This window comes from Eublepharis macularius, chromosome 13 (genome assembly GCF_028583425.1).
Source record: "Eublepharis macularius isolate TG4126 chromosome 13, MPM_Emac_v1.0, whole genome shotgun sequence".
Lineage (NCBI taxonomy): Eukaryota > Metazoa > Chordata > Lepidosauria > Squamata > Eublepharidae > Eublepharis > Eublepharis macularius.
Window position 1 is genome coordinate 43,480,189 of NC_072802.1, and position 6,000 is coordinate 43,486,188.

Sequence of the window (6,000 nt, forward strand, 5' to 3'; positions counted from 1 at the left end):
TTAGTTCACTTTTTATTTACTGAAGGGATCTGCACTCAGCGCTTCCTGCACTGAGCTGTCTTCTAGATGTACTCCTCAATAGTATTGGCTGCTTGCTAGACTTTGAGAGAAAACAGTTTTACTTCCCTTTCATCTGTGGAAGATGGATGTAACTGCTGACCCCTCCAAAATAGCGTTTGCTGTATTTATGATGCTCCAGCACAGAGAAGCAAAACTTAGAACGTGGTTAGCTAAATGAATCAGCTCACCAAGAGACAACTTAGGAAGGCTCCAGTTCTCAGCAATGGGCAGAGCAGCCAGGCTTTTTACCGCTGCAGCCAGTTTACTCTCCCAACAGGGTGCTGCTGATCTCTGTAGCTGCCTGGCTTCAAGCAGCTTTAAAATCATAATGGCTCCCAACTTCACCTTAATGTTGAAAGCATAAGCTCCCCCTTCCAACCCCAGCAACAATTCTAACAATGTGGAAACACTGACTCTCCTCCTCCCCCCAGAAAATAACTCCCGTCATTGCTGCAACGCCTTGTGAATCCTCAATGAAGTTACAGTCTCTGTGGGGTGCTTTCCCCCCTCCTCCTGAATTCTGTGCTTCAACAATGCCTGTCCTCCCACACTGCTTCTCTGGAGAACTGGCAGCTGAATTACATTCGTATTTCCTCAATGTTCTTGTGTGGAGTGGCTCATAGATAGACTCTTCTGCCTACTGTTCTTGGGAAGGTCAAGGGGATGGGGGGGGGAGTCGATTATCCTGTCTCGTGAACTCAGGACGACTCCTCTTTACACCAGAAATGTGTGGCTTGTGACGACACACCTAGCCAGCTCCCACATAGGGTTGCCAACTGCAGGCTGGGAAATATTTTGATATTTTGGAACCCGGGGAGAGCAGAGCTTGGGAAAGGGAAGAAACTCAGCAGGGGTATGATGCCATAAAGTCCTCCTCTGAAGCTGACATTTTTGCCAGCTGAATTTTCTCTGTGGACTAGAGATCAGTTATAATTCCAGGAGAACTCCAGGCCCTACCTGGAGGTTGGCAACCCTGCTCCTATATGTGCTGACTCTGTACCCAACCTTGAAACAGTTGTGACATTTCTATTCCAATGTTCAGCCCCAAACTGGTTCCCAAAATGGCTCATGGGAATAAAAACCTGGTGCAAATGACACTCAATGTTCAATAAAAAAAGTGTTCCTTCAGGCTGACAATTCTTATCCAAGTTGGATCCAGGCTGCCTGGTTGATCCCGCCCTGCCAAGCCTCAGTGGAAACTGTGTGGTAAAGGTCTTTCAGCCAGAACTAGACTGAAGCACAATGGAGAGTAACAAGCCACACAACAGCTTGAAATTCCCTGTGTGATGGAGTTTCCTAACATAGCAGTAGCTTCCAAGAGTAGCCACAGCAGGTCTCACAGGACAGAACCCTGGATATTTATGGCATTGTTACAGCCATTTACAGATACATAAGCTGAGCAGACAGTCACTCAGGCAAACTTGGAGATCCCCAGTCAGCTGCAAAGCTCAGACTTCCTCCACTGGCTGTATTCCAAGTTCAAAACAGTTTTCTTTCTAGCCCTTTCCATCACCATCACACGGTATGTGTTGTCACTAGCAGCCACCATCCACCAGCGTGCATTAATGGGACATCTTTTGCCAGCAAAAGCCATTGAGCAACCAGTTAGAATCAACTGGCCATTAGTGCCCAGGGATCATAATCTCCAGCATAGGGCACCCTAGGAAATGAGTGTTAAACAGATATGTACAGACTATTCTCTCCCTCCTACCCCCACCCCTGCAGCCCCAATTTGAAAAAGATGTTGTATCCCCAGCAGTCTTTGGCTTGAAACAATCGACAGTTTGCCTTTAATATTTCTCCTGAGAAGTTCAGCAAACACTTCCAGATTTTACAGAAGCAATTAAAACTAGACTTTAATAGTGAAGTGCCACTGAGGGAGCTCAAGTCTGACAGCAGTGGGAGCTTGCACAATGCAAGCACAAAGGCTACCACCACACAGAAGCCTCAATTCTGCCCCAGCATCTCAAATGGCCTCTTAAGACTCAGTCATGTGTGACTTCCTGCGCTTTTTTTTCAAAGACACCAAACCACGGGGTACATCCATGCACCCACCTCCTCCAGAAGCGCCAAACTGTGCTTGTAAAGAGGGGAAGGGGACACCTGCATTTAACCGTCAGGTTGCAAATGGATTGCTTTCTTATGAAAGTACCATGAAGGGACCACATTCACGGAATTATGTTGGTCTTTGGCAGGCTACAGCACCGGCTGGCACTGCCCCACAGGCAGCCCAGGGGATTGACATAAAGCACCTCCCAGCACATACACAGAGGAAGCCTGGTCTTGGAACCTCAATAGAAAGAGCTCCCTACAACCTCCAGTGCAGCACCTTCCTCTGTTTCTGAACTGCTGGCAAAGGCTAGCTGAATAAACACACAGGTTCACTCACTGGATGGTCATAGCATGTGTGAATGAGCTGTGGAGAGGAGTTATATACTAAGGTGAGGCCATTGTTTCTTCTAGCTCAGAACTGTTGACTCGAACTCTTTCCCAGCTTCTGCATGCAGAGTAGGTGTTCTGCCACCCTGCCATGGGCCCTCCCCTAAAATCAACCACAAGTCAAGTTGGACCATCTGACTGCTGGACATCACTCAGTCCAAACCCAAAGCTCTGTAAGTACATATTCATTCTGAGGCATGAAATCATGAGAAAATCAACCTGTGTGCTTGCATGTGTGAATCAGACCAATCATTAAGAAATGGTTCTTCAAACTCCAGATCAGTTTCCCTTCCTGAAGTTTAAATCCATCAATGCTCATGCTGTCAGTTAACAATGTGCCACCCTCTCCTCTTTCTAAACTTCCTCTGCATCCACCGCTTGTCCACCCCTTTTCCAAGGAACACCCACTACCCATTTTAATGAGGAATGGTCTTTTTTGGAGGAGGAGGGGGGTGGCCCAAAAGGCACCCTTATTCACCTCTCCATCCAGGCCCCTTGTGGCACCCATCAGCCAGAATGCCACAGCTTTGTGAAGATTTACAACACCCTTTCTCTGTGCTGTTGTCTCCCTCCTCTTCAAGAGTTATGCATTTCAGTTTCCAGCTCAGTGAGCTCGTCAATAATAAACATCTCATCAGTCATTTTGCCTCAGAGCTGAAGAAATCACAAGGTGTGGCCAAGTACTTGTAGCTGTAGAAACTGTTTAAGCGCAAAACCTGAAGAGAAAAAGCAAGGAGGCATTGCTCAGATAAGAGCTCTCCCATTGATTTCCCTCCAGGTTTTGCAAGGGGATTTTTAGGGAGAAATTGTCCCTTTATATTCTCTTTCTCTCCCCCGCATTGTAACAGTCTGAAACATTCATTTCAGCCATCCCCCTTTATTTCCTGGGATGGCTTCCAGGTGAACTCTTTGCCTCTAGGGAAGGTGAGCTCCTTCTGCAGGCAGCTGAAGTTCAGGAAAGATTTAATTTTCATTAAGGTTGCCTCTCTTGGGAGGGGCATTGCAGCCTGTTGAGTATTTCTCTCCTTGTCACTTACAGTAATTTCTCCACAAATATCTTAGGGAGGCCAGGAAATGCATGACTGGCTTTGCAGAGCACAAGCTGCTTGCAAGAGTCAGGGATTTCTCTAAGGCGACTTCGCTGCCCTTTTCCTCCTCTTCTCCATGTTGTACATGGACCATATCGTACATGGACCATATCTCAGTGACACCAGCATCTGGCTTTTCCATGTAGGACCACCCCCACCCCCATCCAAATCCTCAGTGCTTCCAGTTAAAAGGAACTGGGATCGGAAAGAACTCTGACCTTGTAGCGCCTCTGTCAGTTAAAGTACCAACAGAACACAGTTTCATATATCTTTTTAATTTAAGGACACCTTTTGCTCTTAGCATGTCCCCTTGTGTACAGCCACAGTGGTATACACTAAGCAACCAAGGTCTGTAACATTAAAAAGAAAACAGAGTCAGGTGCAGCCCAAAAGAGGAACCACACAAGGAATGACAGGCCACCAGGTGGCACATAGCTGCCATTTCACCCTGGAGCAGCTCCACCACTCCAAATCACTGTTGTTGTTTTGTGCTTGGCTACTGCTGTGGGATTTTTGCCAAAGGCTTTTTGGCTCCAGAACAGATGCTGAGGTTGGGTGTGCATGAGCTCATCAGTAATGCACAATGGGCCAGTGTGGTGTGTACCCATGTTATGGGCTGGTTCTTTGTTGGGCTTTGTGAGAAAGTGCAAAATTCATAGCAGAAAGAGGCACGTGCTAAGCCAAAGTAATTCCTGGGCTTCAGTTCATGCATGGGACAAATCCATGGGAATGGAGCCCCAGCACTTAAGACAAATTTCCCGCTGCCTAAGGGCCAAAGCAACTACCTCCACAGAGCCCAGGAAGGTCAGAGGTTCTGCCACAGCTTTCAGTTGGAGATCTACAGGACACAAAGACTTTCGGTTCTACCTTTCTTCAAGAAGTCTCAGCTCTTTTTGGTGCATGTGTAAATCAGGGACTTGCTGCCTTGATTGCCTGAGAATCCTCTGGCTGAAGAGCTTTTCTTTCTACTGCATTTTTAAAAATTCTAGCATTTCTCTGAGAAGTCCTGGACAGCAGACATAGTTCTCTCCCCTTTTCCAAATGTCAGCAAAACAGTTTTGACCAGAGAAGCCCCTGCCTGGTATCAGGCTTACCCCAAGCTCTGAACAGACCTTTTTTTGCAAGAAGTGGCAGCCCTTTCCAACATGGCCATTGGCCACTCTTCTTACTTTCTTTCTTTCTGAATGGCTTTATTTTATTGCAGAGTCTTAATTGCAAGTGATTTCTGATTGATTTTTGCTTCACATAAAATTGATAGTAGCCATTTTCACAAGGCTGCGTGCCATGCATGAAATACAGAATGTCACAGATTGATTCAGAGGCTGTGTCCCATTGTCCAGCATTTCTCATTTATTGCAGAAAACACCATATACTTTCCACCAATGCATTTGGGGCCTAGCTACAAGTTATGTTTTCTCCCCAGATTTGCCACTGGGGTAAGTTGACAGACAAGGTCTGGGAGGTCTGTGCACAGAACTCAATTCTCTGGCACATGGGGGCCCAGTTCAGAGTGGGATGATGACATAGGAGGACAGGAGTCTTAAATCTACCGCTATTGCATTTTGTTGAGCAGAAAACACCCAGAGAGACTCTATTTGATCCACAATGGGTTGCATGTGTAAGGCAGGAAAGTTTCAAGTACAAAGCTCATATGTCCAAAGCCAGCGCCAAGAGGTTTGCATTCAAAGCCATACTTGAAAGGTCCTCTGCACCACAGCTTCCACAAGGCTGTTGTTTTTAATGAGGCTGGGATGGAATTATTTTCCTTAACACAAGAGCTTTCCAAATGTTATGGCAAGTAAGCAAGCTTTCAATAAAGCACTCCCCAAGTTGTACTGGGAGGTGGTGCTAGATTGTGAAGGGCCTGCACCACAAATCCAAGAGCACATCTACATATAAAATTATAAGAGTTTAGATCCTGGGTGGAAGGCCTTCAAAACTCAAATCATTTCCTTTCCCCTCCTCACTGCAGTCCACGTGCCTATCACCGCATGCAAGTCTCATGACCCTAGAAATCCCCTTTCCTAGAGTTGGATGGGAGACCTAGGGTGGAGAGGAGACCACTGGATGCAACCTGCTGTCACATGATCTAACCCAAAATTATCTTGTCTGGCAGGCAGTTGCTCTCCAAGAGCTCAAGCACAGAAAAATCTTTTCCCAGCCTGAGATCCTTTTTCATTAGAGATACCAGAACTCTCTGCTTGCAATTCATGTCCTCTTACTATTGAGTTTTGACCCTTCCCTATTAACCAATCAAAACTGGCTGTAAGAGAGAGATCTGCATAGAAGCTGCCTGTGCTTTTGATCTGGCACTTTTATGTTAACTTAAAAATGCAAGAAACATGAGAGAGAGAGAGAGAGAGAGAGAGAGAGAGAGAGAAAGAAATGCCACAGGGTTGAACCCAACCAGCCT